At 46.8% G+C, this 14908-nt stretch overlaps 1 protein-coding gene across 3 annotated transcripts in view; it reads right to left on the bottom strand.

Moving 5' to 3' along the window:
* The window catches only part of RASGEF1A (RasGEF domain family member 1A), a 254860-nt gene that overhangs the window by 200152 nt on the left and 39800 nt on the right, over positions 1-14908 (bottom strand). For 2 of the 3 annotated variants that reach the window (XM_082407468.1, XM_082407469.1), the window contains exon 2: positions 5703-5803. The exons of the other annotated variant lie outside the window; for it this stretch is intronic. The gene's annotated coding sequence lies outside the window, so the exon portion shown is untranslated. The remainder of the gene's footprint in view (positions 1-5702; positions 5804-14908) is intronic. 3 annotated transcript variants of the gene reach the window in all.

The following is a 14908-nucleotide window of genomic DNA, read 5'->3' as shown; positions in this document are numbered from 1 at the left end:
GGATCCCTGGGGAAAAGACTGAACTGGCCACGTGCATGCAGGAATTTTATTGGCAAGTGTTCTTGGGAACAGTATCCGTGGGAGAGGGATGAAAGCGGGACGGGCAGCGGAGGAGTGGCCCAGGACGCCTTTGCACCAGTGGCCTCGGTCAAGCCCACAGAACTCTGGAGCTGGGCTGGCTGGTCAGGGATGTCCTGCCTTAAGGCAAGGGAGCCTTTACTCTCCTGCATTGCCAAGTCACTGGAGGTGGGCTGCCCCAAGGGAGGGGATGTGGCCTTGGCCAAAGGCAGTTCCTGGAGGGGGACTCAGCTGAGAGTCAGCAGCAGTCACTATTCCCAGTAGCTGGGGCCATGAGTGCCTCCGTCCTGAGGGGATCTAACCGTGCATCCCAGCCCCTACTGCAAGTCCCGGTTCCGGACACACACAGCAGTGAGCAGTAGCTTACAGTGAGCAGCAACTTGAAGCAAGACCTTAGTTCCCTGACCGGGGATCAAACCCTGGTTGCGGTGGTGAGAGCGCCAAATCCTAACCACTGGACCACAGGGACCAGTGGCTAGAGTTTGGGTCCTGGGTCCTTGTCTGCCTTGAAAAGAAAAAATTCTGACAAGGAGATGGAAGGCAGAGAGGAAAGTAAAGTATTTATTGGAAAAGCAGAGAACATGCGGACAGGTGCATGGGCAAGCTCAGCAAGAGAGTCATGCCTCTGGGAAGTTTCAATCCTTTATGAGGGGGCAGTCTTCCGGGTCTTTGTTTTCCCTCTGGCCAATTAGCTTGCTTTGACCCCGTGGCTGATTTGCCTCACGACCCTCCCCTGTGTGTGCATGCACCCCTCAGCAAGATGGATTTTAGCAGAAGGGCCTGGGCGGGGGATAGGGGTGACATGATTTATTATGGTCTGGCGCCCCCTGCCTTTTGACCCCTGAGGAGCCTTTCTGAGCATGTGTAATGTCTCCCTTGCCCCAAGGATGGGAAATATATGACCTCTTGATCTTTTACTCAAATAGGGTTTAGCCCCTCTCTGTCCCTGACATAACTGTTATCTTAAAGTGTCCACAGGAAACAAAGTCCAGCCATTTACCCTGTTCCTGTCATTTCTATCTCAAAGTGGTGAGAGGAGGCTGGTCATAAATATCTCTCCTGGAGCCCACCTGCCTCCTGCCCCAGGAAATGTAACCAGGAGTCTGGTTGTAAATGTCCAGCCTGGAGCCCATCTTTTTCCTGCCCCAAGAAATGTGAACAGGAGGCCAGTTGTTAACGCCTAGCCTGGAGCCCATCTATCTCCCGCCTCAGTCCTGCCCTGTAATCCCCCAGTGTCCAGCACACCAGTTGCCTCTGAATATCTCGTCCAGTGCATTCCACCCTGGACTGCACAATGCTGTAGACACACCTCCAATTCCAAATGCCACGAGGGCCAAGGCTCACTGGCAGCACTCGTGATGTGGAGAAGCGAAGGGAACAGACGTCGGACTGAGCACATGGTGAGTTTGAACTGTTGTACGGGCACCTGGCTGCCTGGAGCTGATGCTGGGTGTTGGGGGGAAACTGGAGATGGGGTGGAATAGGCAGGGTGTGGTCAAGAGAGCAGGGAAATGCCAAAGCTGGAGCTGAGGAACTGCCCGTGACTGGAGAGGAAGGGGGAAGCCGCGGGAGGTTTCCAGCAGGGACCAGACACGGTTAGAGCAATGTATGAGAAAACTCCATCTGACCTGGAGGGGAGGAGTGGCCAAGGAAGTTTCTGCAGCTGTCCACATGTGAAGGGATAAGATGTGGGAGGAGGGGGAGTCCCCGGGGAAATAGGGGGAAAGAGGAATCTGAGAGACAGCTAGCGGCAGCTGGCAGGGAAACTGGCTGGAGGGTGGGCTTGAGGCAGTTCAGCTTTGAACCCAGTTCATCCAGAAAGACCAGAAGAGCAACAGCAAGAGGCAGATCAGAAGTGGGTACAAGCATGCATTTCCTGGGGCTGTGCAAGGGGCCCAGATCGCGGCTTTCACGACCTCCAGGAGCTTCGGGATGAGGAAGCAGGAATGCCAAAGGTAGAAAGGAATGTGAGAGGCCAGAGCAGCAGCTGGCGAGGCTGAGGCAGGGCCCGGGGAGGGCACCCACAGGGCTTTGGACGAGTGTATCCAGGGGGCCCAGATCCAAGGGCTGGGGTGGAGCCTGGGCTATGTCTACACAGAGGCCCTACAGGCTGCTGGAGTGAGGGCTGAAGAGAGGGCCGTGCACCTGGGGCGGCCTGGAGCACAGCAGAGCAGAGGTGCCCTGGAACCAAGGGGCCAGTTTTTGATGTAGGATCTACCGCTGTCAGCTGTGTGGCCCGGGTCTCTCGGTGCCTCCACTGATCAGTACAAAGGTATAAAAATAGCTCCTGCTGTCTGATTGTTCTCTGAGGGAAGGGGCAGTCAGAGAGGCTGGGACTAGCCCAAAGTCAGTCCATCAGAGAGCCAGCAGTGAGCGTGTCAGGCAGGAGACAAAGTCCTCCTGGTGAAACACCCATGTGTTGAGTGTCAGCTGCCAGGCACCTCCGCCTCAGCTCATCCTCAGGGCCATCCTGGGGGGAGGTGTGCACTCATCGCCCACTGTCAGGAAAGGAGCCTCCTTCTCCCGAAGGAAGTGATGGGCCCAAAACAATGCATCCAAGAAGTGGCTGGTCAGGACCTGAACCCAAGCTGGCGCCAGAAAACATGTCCCTAAACACCAGGCCCCGCTGCCCATGGTGAGGCTGCAGGAGGTCAAGAACAAAGAGGGCCAGAACTTCCGAGGCAGCCCAGTGGTTAGGACTCCACGCTTCCACTGCAGGGGGCCCAGGTTCAATCCCTGGTCAGGGAACTAATCCTGTATGCCGTGTGGCGCAGCCAGAAAAAAAAAAGGAACGAAGAGAGCCAAGGAACAGCCTTGACAAAGTGGACCCCAGGAATGCTGGGGCTGGGGGAGGGCAGAAAGGGAGTGGTGTGGTGGGAATAGACACTCCTAGGACATTTCCAGAAAGGGAAGAAGATTCCCAGTGGCGGCTTGAGGGCCTGGCAGTGTCTAATAGAGTCTGTTACAGGAGCTGGGAGAGAGACCACAATGAAGAGGCCAGTGGAGGTGGGGGGAGAGGGGGAGGGGGCAATGAGCTCCGCAAAGGGCCGTGTGTGCACCGAGGAGAGTCACAAAGAAAGGCGGTGGTGGGGGGGGGCTTCCCTGGTGGCACAGTGGTTAAGAATCCGCCTGCCAATGCAGGGGACACAGGTTCGAGCCCTGGTCCGGGAAGATCCCACATGCCGCGGAGCGACTAAGCCCATGCACCACAACTACCGAGCCTGAGCTCTAGAACCCGCAAGCCACAACTACTAAGCCCACGTGCCACAACTAATGAAGCCCGCGCACCTTGAGCCCGTGCTCCGCAACAAGAGAAGCCACGACAATGAGAAGCCTGTGCACCGCCACAAAGAGCAGCCCCTGCTCACCGCAACTAGAGAAAGCCCGCACACAGCAACGAAGACCCAACGCAACCAAAAAAATAAAGAAAGAAAGGCAGGAGGAGGACCCTGTCAGAGAAATAAGACCGGAAACTCCAGGAGGACTAGGATTGAGGGAGGCCTCTTTTCTGTTTTAATTTGGAAACGGTGTGAGGGTTAAAATCTGCTGCAGGAGCCAGTAGGGAGGAGTGCTGACCTTCAGGAGATGGAGGGCCACCTCTGTATCAAGACGGGGGAGAAGGGAGGCAGTGGGGAGATCGGCCTCGAGCCTACGCTGTAGTCATACACACCACGATAAAATGCACGCTGTGTGGGTCCGTGACAACGCCACCACGGGCACCATAGATGGGTAAGATTAGGCAAGAAGGAAGATAAGGAATGTTGGAGGGCTCACAGTTCAAAGTAGGACAGTAAAGAAAAGGTCTCATTAGAAGGTGGTATTTGAGAGAAAAAAGTGTGAAGATAAGCTATCAAGGGAGGGAACTAGTGATGGGAAATTGCCTGGTGCTCTTGGTGCCTGGTGCTGTGCCTGGAACAGCAAGTGCAGCTGGAACAGAGTGAGCGAGGGTGAGAGGAAGAGGAGGTGAGGGCAGAAGTACAAATGTCACATCATGTGGGGCCTTGGGAGACACTGCAAGAACTCTGTATTGTATTCAGAGGGAAATGGGAGCCATTAGATGGTTTGAGCTGAGGAGTGACACGATATAAAAAATTACATAGCTGCTATGCTGAAAACTGAATGAAGGGAAATGAGTGTAAACTTGGGAAGTCCAGCTGGGAGGCTACTGCGATAACCCAGAAAATGCTCACTGTGTGTAACCAGTGTTGTGACAGGGGATGTGGTGAGAAGCAGTCTAATTACAGGTATACTGTCAGCCTTGATGCAACAGATTTTGCTTATGAGTTGTGCATTGGGTGTGAGAGAAAACAAGGCTGAGTGTAATGGTTGATTTTATGTGTCCACTTGGCTGGGTCACAATGCACAGACATTTGGTCAAACGTTATTGTGGACATGTCTGTGAGGTTATTTCTGGATGAGATTAACATTTGAATCTGGCCAAAACAATCTTGAGAAAGAGAACTGGAGGAATCACACTCCCTGACTTCAGACTATACTACAAAGCTACAGTAATCAAAACAGTATGGCACTGGCACAAAAACAGACACATAGATCAATGGAACAGAATAGAGAGCCCAGAAATAAACCTACACACTTATGGTCAATTAATCTACGACAAAAGAGGCAAGAATATGCAGTGAAAAAAAGTCTCTTTGACAAGTGGTGCTGGGAAAACTGGACAGCTACATGTAAAAGAATGAAATTAGAACATTCTCTCACACCATATACAAAGGTAAACTCAAAATGGAATAAGACCTACATGTAAGACCGGAAACCATAAAACTCCTAGAGGGAAACATAGGCAGAACACTCTTTGACATAAATCGTAGCAATATTTTTTTGGATATGTCTCCTAAAGCAAAGGAAATAAAAGCAAAAAAGTGAGATCAAATTAAACTTAAAAGCTTTTGCACAGCACAGAAAATCATGGACAATATGAAAAGACAACCTACAGAATGGGAGAAAATATTTGCAAATGATATGACCAATAAGGGGTTAATATCCAACATATATAAACAGCTCATACAACTCAACATCAAAAAAACAAACAACCTGGGAATTCCCTGGCAGTCCAGTGGTTAGGACTCTGCGCTTCCACGGCAGAGGGCACGGGTTCAATCCCTGGCCAGGGAACTAAGATTCTGCAAGCCACCCAGTGGTGGCCAAAAAAATAAATAAATAAATGAAATTAAAAAGTGGGGTTTATACTATATATAAAATAGATAACCAACAAGACCCTACTGTATAGCACAGGGAACTATATTCAATATTTTGTAATAACCTATAAAGGAAAAAAATCTGAAAAAAATAGATATATACATATGTATAACTGAATCACTTTGCTGTACACCTGAAACTAACACATTGTAAATCAACTATACTTCAATTTTAAAAATGTAAAAAATAAAAAAATTTTAAAAATAAAAAGTGGGGTTTATTACAGGTGTACAAAAATGGATTCATTTGACTATCAATAAATGCAATTCACCACAATAACAGACAGAGGCAGGAAAAAGTATTTTACAAAATTAAAATATCCATTTATGATACATAAAACACTTAGCTTAACAGAAAAAGAAGGGAGCACTGTAAATCTGTTAAAGGGAAAATATGTGTAGATTTACCTTTCAATGAACAATAGTGAGCCAACTGGATTTCCATATGGGAAAAAAATGTACCTTGACTCCTGACACCATGCAAAATCGATTCCAGATGGAGAACAGGTCTAAACGTGAAGGTTAAAAAAAGAAAGAAAAAAAAAAACCTTTAAAAGAAAAACAGAGGAGAACATCTTCATGACCTTAAAATAAACACATTACTTTTTGTTTATTTTTATTTATTTTTTGGCTGCGTTGGGTCTTTGCTGCTGCACATGGGCTTTCTCTAGTGGCAGGGAGTGGGGGCTACTCTTCATTGTGGTGCGCGGGCTTCTCATTGCAGTGGCTTCTCTTGTTGCGGAGCACGGGCTCTAGACGCACGGGCTTCAGTAGTTGTGGCTCGCGGGCACTAGAGGGGAGCGCAGGCTCAGTAGTTGTGGCACACGGGCTTAGTTGCTCCACAGCATGTGGGAATCTTCCCAGACCAGGGATCGAACCAGTGTTCCCTGCACTGGCAGGCAGATTCTTAATCACTGCGCCACCAGGGAAGTCCAAGCAAAGATTTCTTAAATGGCAGGTGATAAATAAATACTGATCATAAAAGAAAAAATTGACAAACTGAGTATTTTCAACTTAGGAATTTCTCTTCCTCAAAAAATACCATTGGGGCTTCCCTGGTGGCACAGTGGTTAAGAATCCACCTGCCAATGCAGGGGACACGCGTTAGAGCCCTGGTCCGGGAAGATCCCACATGCCGTGGAGCAACTAAGCCGGTGCACCACAACTACTGAGCCTGCGCTCTAGAGCCTGCGAGCCACAACTACTGAAGCCCACGTGCCTAGAGCCCGAGCTCCGCAACAAGAGAAGCCACCACAATGAGAAGCCTGCGCACCACAATGAAGAGTAGCCCCTGCTCACCGCAACTAGAGAAAGCCCACGCACAGAAACGAAGACCCGACGCAGCCAAAAATATATAAATAAAATAAATAAATTTATTTAAAAAAAATACCACTACGAGAGTGAGAAGGCAACCCATAGGACCTGCATCTGGAATATATCTAAATAATTGCTACAAATCAAAGGGAAAGACAGACCATCTAGAAGAAGGGGCAGAAGACTCAGACCGTTCCTAAGAGGAGACGCAAATGACCAAGAAGCAGCTCCACTGCATTAGTCATGAGGGAAATGCAGATTAAAAGCACAAGCAATGCCTACTAAAGAGCTTAGAAAATGTTGGAAAATGCCACGCCTGTGGTGGGGAGCAGCCAGAACTCTCCAAGGGAGTGTGTATTGGAACAACTTGGAACCTGTTTGGCAGAATCCATGCAAATCCTGTGGTCCTATGACTGACATTTCACTGTCAGGAACATACCCAAGGGAAAGGTGGGCAGAGGTTCACTTAACAGCACTATTCTTAAGAGCCCAAATCTGGGAACTGCCTAAATGTTCATCAACAGGAAAACAGATAAATTGAAGTATATACACCAATACAATTCCAAACAGTAAGGAGAATAAAAAAGCCTCAATTGCATGGAAAAAGCTCACAAATGCCTAAAACACTACATCCTGTGTGATCCCATTTATATGAAGTTCAAAAGCCAGCAAAATGAAACTATTGGATAGAAGTTGAGAGAGTGGTTACTGGGGCTGAATAAACTGGGACAGGAGGGGCCTTTGGGTACCAGTAATTTTGGTTCTTAAACTGGGTGCTGGATACCTAGGCGTGCTCACTTTACAAAGATTCATCAAGCTGGACACTTAGGTGCACTTTTCTATGGGTATATTATACTTCAATAAAAAATTTCATTTAAGTAATCATTTTTAAAGTCACAAATTCATTAACAGAAGGATTTTTACCCTAGGGACTGCCAACATGGACACAGTCTGTTCAGGCTGCTATAACAAAAATACCATAGATTGGGTAGCTTATAAACAACAGAAATTTATTTCTCACAGTTTTGTAGGCTGGCAAGGCCAAGACCAAGGCTCTGGCAGATTCATTGTCTGGTGAGAGCCTGCTTCCTGGTTCACAGACAGCTGTCTTTTCACTGGTCCTCACATGGTGGAAGGGGTGAGGGAGCTCTCTGGGGTCTCTTTTATAAAGGCTCTAATGACAATCATGAGGGGTTCATCCTCATGAACCAGTCACCTTCCAAAGGCCCACCTCCAAATACCATCACACTGATTCAACAGATGAATTTGGAGTGACATAGACATCTATAGATACTAACCCCTATGTGTCAAATGATGATCAGAATCCTAACTCTCATGTTCATTTTACAGATGAGAAAACCATGGTTCACCGTACTTCCCTAGGCTGGGACTCTCTGACCACAAACTCTGTTTGGATCATAGTGGCCACCAGGTCCTGCAGAAGACAACTGCTCATAATGGCCAAAAGCAGCAGCCTGTGTGGAATAGGTCCTCACGAAGAGCATTGGAAAGGGGCACACGTCAGCGATACGAAGCATGCAGTATAAAACATTTTATGAAACAGAAGGATTCTGACTGCCAGCTATGCAAGAAATGTATTACACATCTATCTCCCTAGAGACAGAAATGTAGATGGGTTTAATAAAAATTACGTGGTTAGACAAATATAAAATGTCTACTGGTTTAATAAAAACTATGTGGTTACATAAATATTGAAAAAATGAAGAAAAAAATGTAGAATAGTGCTTAAATTAATTCCAAGTGGAGAAACGGTATATATATGCAAATATGTACCCATTTATCTCTGTAGATTGGTAAAGATAGCCATCTGCATATATAGTGGTTAGATAAATATAATGTTTAAATGGACACTATGTACATAGGAAAATAACTTTTTTTACATTTCTCGATAGATAAGATACATACAGTGATTCGATAAATATATAATCAGATACTTAATGGTTAGTTAAGTGTATTTGTTAAGGCACCTGTACGCTGTGAAGACAAGTTTTTCCCTCCAAAATCTCCAGCCAGGTCAAGCCAAGGACAGTCCTGTCCAGTCCTGTGCCGAGGGTACCAGTGGGAACATTGATCCAAGGGGGTAGCACCAGCCAGTGGTGAGAATGGATGAGAAATATGAGAACGTAATGGTAATGGCATTCCATAGGCACTGGGCACTAAGTATGTACCAGGTGATCTCAAATTACCTCCCCAGGTGGATTATTCCATTAACCCCAAGTTAGAGTAGAGGAAACTGAGGCCCAACAAAGGAACATGTGGCACACTGGTAACTTTATAAACCTTTTAATTGTCATGAGAACTAATGGGATACTTCTGATTTTTTTTTTTTTTTTTTTTTTTTTTTGGCTGCACCGTGCAGCTTGCAGAATCTTAGTTCCCCAACCAGGGATTGAACCAGTGCCCTCAGTAGTGAAAGGAGTCCTAACCACTGGACCGCCAGGGAATTCTTTACTCCTGATTTTTTAAAATTAATTAATTAATTTAGGCTGCGCCGGGTCTTAGTTGCAGCATGCAGGATCTTTAGTTGCAGCATGCAGGCTCTTAGTTTGGGCATGCATGCGGGATATAGTTTCCCCGACCAGGGATCGAACCCAGGTCCCCTGCATTGGGAGCGCGGAGTCTTACCCACTGGACCACCAGGGAAGTCCCTACTCCTTATTTTTAAAGGAAATTTCAGGTTAGAATAAATTTGCTGCACCCAGAATCTACTCCCCGCTAACCTGGGTGTCAGCTCAGTGAGAGCTGCAGAGGGGAAGGACCAAGGCTGAAACAGTCCTTGACTGCCACCTAGTGGCTACTGAGGGTAGACTCCACCCTGTCTCCCACAAATGAAAACCGCCTTGGGATCCCACACCCTTTCTTGTCTGACTCAGAGGTGAGGCCACCGAAAAGGCCCTGGGGTAGGTAAAATGATGAGTTAACCACTGGCTTCACGCCTGGTGGGGCTGTGGGCTGAGGGGGGGAGTTTCTGGGCCTGGCTTGGAGGGAGATACAGAGACACCTGGAGCTACAGTAATGTCACAGAGAAGCAAAGGCAGGGAGGCATTGAGAGACATGTGGATATAGCAAAGATACAGAAATAAAGATGCCAACAACGCAGAGACCTGGAGGGATGAGAGAAAGAGACAGACAGAAAGAGAGAGAGTCCCAGAAAGCAATACCAAAGGATTCAGAGACACAGACACACAGAAGGCTGAGGGCAGGGGGCGGAGGGGGGGGGTGGCGGGGAGGGGTGGGGGGTGGCAGGGGGCGGAGGATCTCCAACAGGAAGAGCCCTTATCCCTGCTGTTCCCATGGACGTCCAGGCAGTCCTCTAGCCCCATCCAAACACCCTTTTCAGAAGGTCCTGGGCACTCAAATTCTTAGTCCTTTCTGGGATTCACTGGTACAGATTAGCTTATTTCAGAGTTTTCCCCAGGACAGGCTGGGTTGCTACTTCTGCTGTGGTAGGTCCTGCTTTACAGCTTCTAAAACCAAGCTGCCATTCTCTCTTTGCCCTTCTCTTTCTCCTGGTGTGTGTATTTCCCAGTTCTCCTTCATATACGTTAGGCATATCTTCCTATGCATAAATACTTCTATAGCACTTGCCTGGAGAAAACAAAACTGACTGTGGGTTTCCTCCCAACTGGCTCTGTCCTGAGGAGGCTAATAAAGAGCTGTGAATTTGGAGGGCCCAATGATCTTTCCTGGCTTGCTGAAGACCCCTGCCTGGCTGATGAACAACGGGACCTGTTCTAACACACTGTGGCCAGCTCGTGGCCTCATCTGCCCCATGCAATCTGCTAAATTCACTCCTGTATTCCAGGACCACCTCCCTGCTGGCACTTGGCAAGCTCCTGGAGAATGTGGGGTGAATTAACAGCAGAGGGACTTGGGAAGGTAGGAAACTTCAACTCCCGAATTCAATCCACCATTCTCCTGCATTCTCCTCTTACCCTCCCCCACCCAGTCTCACGCTGAGGCCACATTCAGGTTTCTTCCACAAACACTGCCAATGTCTATGGCCCAGAGGCCTAGATTATGGACCCTGACCTTCTGGATTCTAATTCTGATCTCACCACTTACCATCTGGCTCTCCTTGCCTCCACTTCCCCAAGTATAATATAGAATATTGATAGGGTCAACTTCATAGTGCTGTTGCGAGGATGCAATGAGTTAATATTGCAAAGCGTGGCACTGAACCGAGTTAAAATCAAGGACCTTGGAGTCAGACTGGCCTTGGGGAATTCACTTAATCCCTCCAAATTTCCTCTTCTCCTCTGTAAAATGGACACAGTGACTTAAATTCACAAGGTTGGGAGTACCTAATTAAATGTTGTGAGAGGCCCTGAAGGACCTGAGATGTGAGACTGGGCCACTGTGGCTTTCAAATGTCCCGTCCCTGCAGCTGTGCTTCTTTACCCCTCCACCACCTAGTCCCTACCTCTTCCTCTTCACGCCTCTCCATAAACCCCAGCCCGCCTGGCCCGGCCTGTGGCTGCAGATACTCAGAACAATGCCTCTGTTCCCATTTCAGAAACCAGAGCTACCTTTCCCATAAAACACTTTCCTCAAATTAAGAGTCCCTTTGCTCCCTCAGAGCCTCTTCCTACCCAGCATTCCAGAAGAGTCTTGACTATGACAACAGAGCTTTGGCTGGTTTTCTTGCACAATATAAAGCAAGAAAAAGTGAACAGGCAGCACCCAGTTTAACAGACCCATTGTTTCTGGGACAGGTGGAGCCTCCCTTTCTTGCCTTCCAGAGGTAGGTAAGGAAGTCTTCCAGGCTGAATTGTGCGCTTACTTTTTAAATTGTTATCTATTCTAGTACTTTCATTTATAGTTTTACTATGCAGTACAGCCTTGGACTATATATAAATGTTATTCCTTTACAACTTTGTTTCATTTGATTCGCTGGTATTCACCTTAACCCGTGTACCTATAAGTACTAGTTCACTCGCTTCACTGTGGAATAAAGTTCTAACCCACAAAAATGTGTACTTATCTTTCTCCCGTCAGTGGAGATTAACATTGTTTCTAGTGTTTTTCTATTAAAAACAGTCCTGGTGGGAACATTTCTGCACTACAGAAGCTGCTGAAGCTGAAGCTTAGGGTCCCACGCTCCAGCCTCACCTGCCCAGGCCTCCATCCACTGCCAGATGCCCCTTCCCCGCCAGCCCCCCAAGCTGAGTTCCCCATCTGCGCCCAGACTCCCTCATTTCCTGCCATCTCCCACCGTCAGAACGCCTCAAAGTCCCCCCTCCCTACTCTAACCACTCCCCACGCTCTGAAGGGCTTCCTGCCCCACTACCGGGCCCTTCCCCCAAGGCCAGCTCCCACCCACAGCCCCGCGCCCCTCCCACCTCACCGCCCGAGCTCCCTCACGAGCCCAGCCCGCCCACACCTGGGCCTCCTCCCACACCTGAGACCCTCTCCAGTGGCCCTGCATTATCCCGATCTCCGCAGTCCACACCTCTGCCCCGCCCAAGCCCTGGCGGCCCACCCACACGTCCCAGACCCCCCCCCCCCCCCCCCCCCCGCCGCAAGGTCCGGCCCCGCCCCACACCTGGGGGCCTCCCCGACATCTGTTCCCTCACACCCGGGTCCCTTCCTCAGGGCCCCCCGCCCGCGCCTGCCACGGCCAGAGCTACACACATGCTCTGTCCAGGCTCCACATCTCCCCCCTCCCCACACCTGGTCCCGGGGCCCCATCCAATGCCACTGGAGGCTTGGTGGCAGCAATGTGGTCAAAGAGCATCGTCGATTCAAAGAGTATTTGACTGGGCGCTGTGAAGCAAAACGTGAAACGCTCTGAAATCTTGCTCAATAGACGTTTTCCCGAATTTGACAACACCCCAGAATTTTACAGGACATTAGCGGTAATACATTGTGAAGCTGAAAGCGAGTTTTCTGAACTACTAGTAAAAAAAATTTTTAAAGAGTGGGTCAGTCATGCTAGAAGACTCAGTTATCTTACATTCTTTCTCATGGAAATGATTCTAATTTTACATATTCTGATTTTAAATATTCCAGGGAATTCCCTGGTGGTCCAGTGGTTAAGACTCTGCGATTTCACTACCAAGGGCACGGGCTCAGTTCCTGGGTGGGGAGCTAAGATCCTGCAAGCTGAGCAGGTGCGGCCAAAAGAAATAAAATATTCTAAATCACTATCATAGGAAGCAGTGGCTATGATTATGCAGTTAATGTTACCACTAAGATTAATATTTTAAAAGGCAATTCATTTTAAATTTATCCTTAAAATTTTGTTGTCAGCTTTTAAAATTTTGCAATTATTTTGCTTTGTCATTCTAAAGAAATATAAACTTTCACACAAACATATTATGTTCATAATTTTGTGTTCTTTTCTTCCAGCTCTGGGCTGGCTTCAGCTCCTGCTTCCGGGATCTGCCCTCGCCCCTCTTCTGGGACAGGTGCGTATGTGCTCTGAGCGCCACACCTGGGACATTACATCGCTGCTGGGCACCATGTTTGCACTATTTCAGTTTTCAGAAGCAATGCTTCTTTCCCAAGGCAGGTGTGCCAATTTAGATATGGAACTGAGATGCGGTGCATCCCACTCTGCCCAAGCCTAGGAGCCTAGAAGGTCTTAGTCACCATGGATGAAAAAATAGAATACAGCAAACTCCACCCAGCTCTAGAGGCAAAACTGGTTCTCCAAGCGCTCTGTGGTGGAAGGGGGATGGCTTCAGACCCTCACTGCGGAAAATTCCAATGTTGATCATTAGAAGTTAATATATTAATATTTTACTAGTTTATTAAGAACTTGAAGGCAAGTAATAGCTCTCAAGACTTTACCCATGAAACTACAAGACGTTCTACATGACAGGAAAAAAGTTAAAACCGCTACTCAATTTTTAAAATATGATTTATTTCCCATTGTTTACTAAACTTCAACTTCAGTAGTTCGTTTTAATTTGGTGAACATTGCTTGGAGGTACTTGTTATTCTCTTTTGTAGTCTGATTGGAGTAGGACAGAACACTAGCTCCCTTTGTTTATTGGTAAAACTGCATAACAAATAACTGCAAAACATTGCAGGACTTTTAGATGAGCTACTGCAGTGGAGAAAACACTTTGTCAAGCTTTGATTGCATTTGAATCCAGATTTCAGGTGGCCACAAATTCAATGCATTATTTATCGAACAGACAAGGTTCTAGAAACTACTGACATTCATAGTTATGTTCAATGCCAACAAACACAGAATTAAGACCCTTTCCAATCATAGTGCCTTTCGTCTGTTCAGCCACTGTTTTCAGTTTTTCAACCCTGACATTCAGTGCCAGTAAAAACATTCTTTTATTCTATTATTGCCAGATAAGTAATTCTCCTAATCAGACACTTAATCTTATTATAACTAACTTATACAAAGATGTAGAGGAGACACATTTCTTGGAACGAGAGCAACTGGTTCTACATATGAGACACTTTTCATAAATTATGCTCTAATCTGAAACCAGGGGATGTATTTGACTTCATTGGCTCAGTTTAACAACGGAAAAAGGGCAAAGGGAAATTTATCACTATGTCATGCAAATGTTTGAAACCTATGTTTCTAACACTGACCAACTCTAACCTCCCAATCTAAGAAAGCAGTCTCTCTACCCCATCATTCTACATCTCAGCCACTTTATGTGTCTTCACTACATTTGTCAATCAGTACTTGAAATATTATACCATCTATTTCTCTTTCTTACTCGTCCCTATCATAATAGCAGCCATTCAAGGCAGGAGCTTTGCATTACCTGGTTGGAACCTTCAGTTCCTGGAGAAGTGCCAGAACAGTAGTAAAATTCAAAATATATGTTGAATCAGTAAATAAATATCAAGTAATTATACTAAAATGAAAATACTTTGAAAGTTGTAAAATCAAATTATAATGTATTAAATTTTAAAAGCATGGTACAGGAGACTTCCCTCTCCGTCCAGTGGTTAAGACTCCGAGCTTCCACTGCATGGGGCACGGGTTTGATCCCTGGTCGGGGAACTCAGATCCCACACGCCACGTGGCACGGGCCAAAAAAAACCCAAAAAAACAAAACAAAACATGGTACACATAGTTCATGCATAGTGATACAAACTTTTCCTCAATTGGCACCTTAGTGAAAATAAAATGTACATTTATTGACACAAAATGTCTAAATAGATAGCCATCAGCTTAAAATTCACACACATGCATGCACACCAAAGAGAAATATATATATATAATATAATATATATATTATATGTATATATATATACCCTGTAAACATCCTAAAAAACATTGAAATTGTACAATTTAA

This window comes from Balaenoptera borealis, assembly GCF_965194805.1.
Source record: "Balaenoptera borealis genome assembly, chromosome: 10".
Lineage (NCBI taxonomy): Eukaryota > Metazoa > Chordata > Mammalia > Artiodactyla > Balaenopteridae > Balaenoptera > Balaenoptera borealis.
This window is presented reverse-complemented; position numbering and strand designations above follow the sequence as displayed.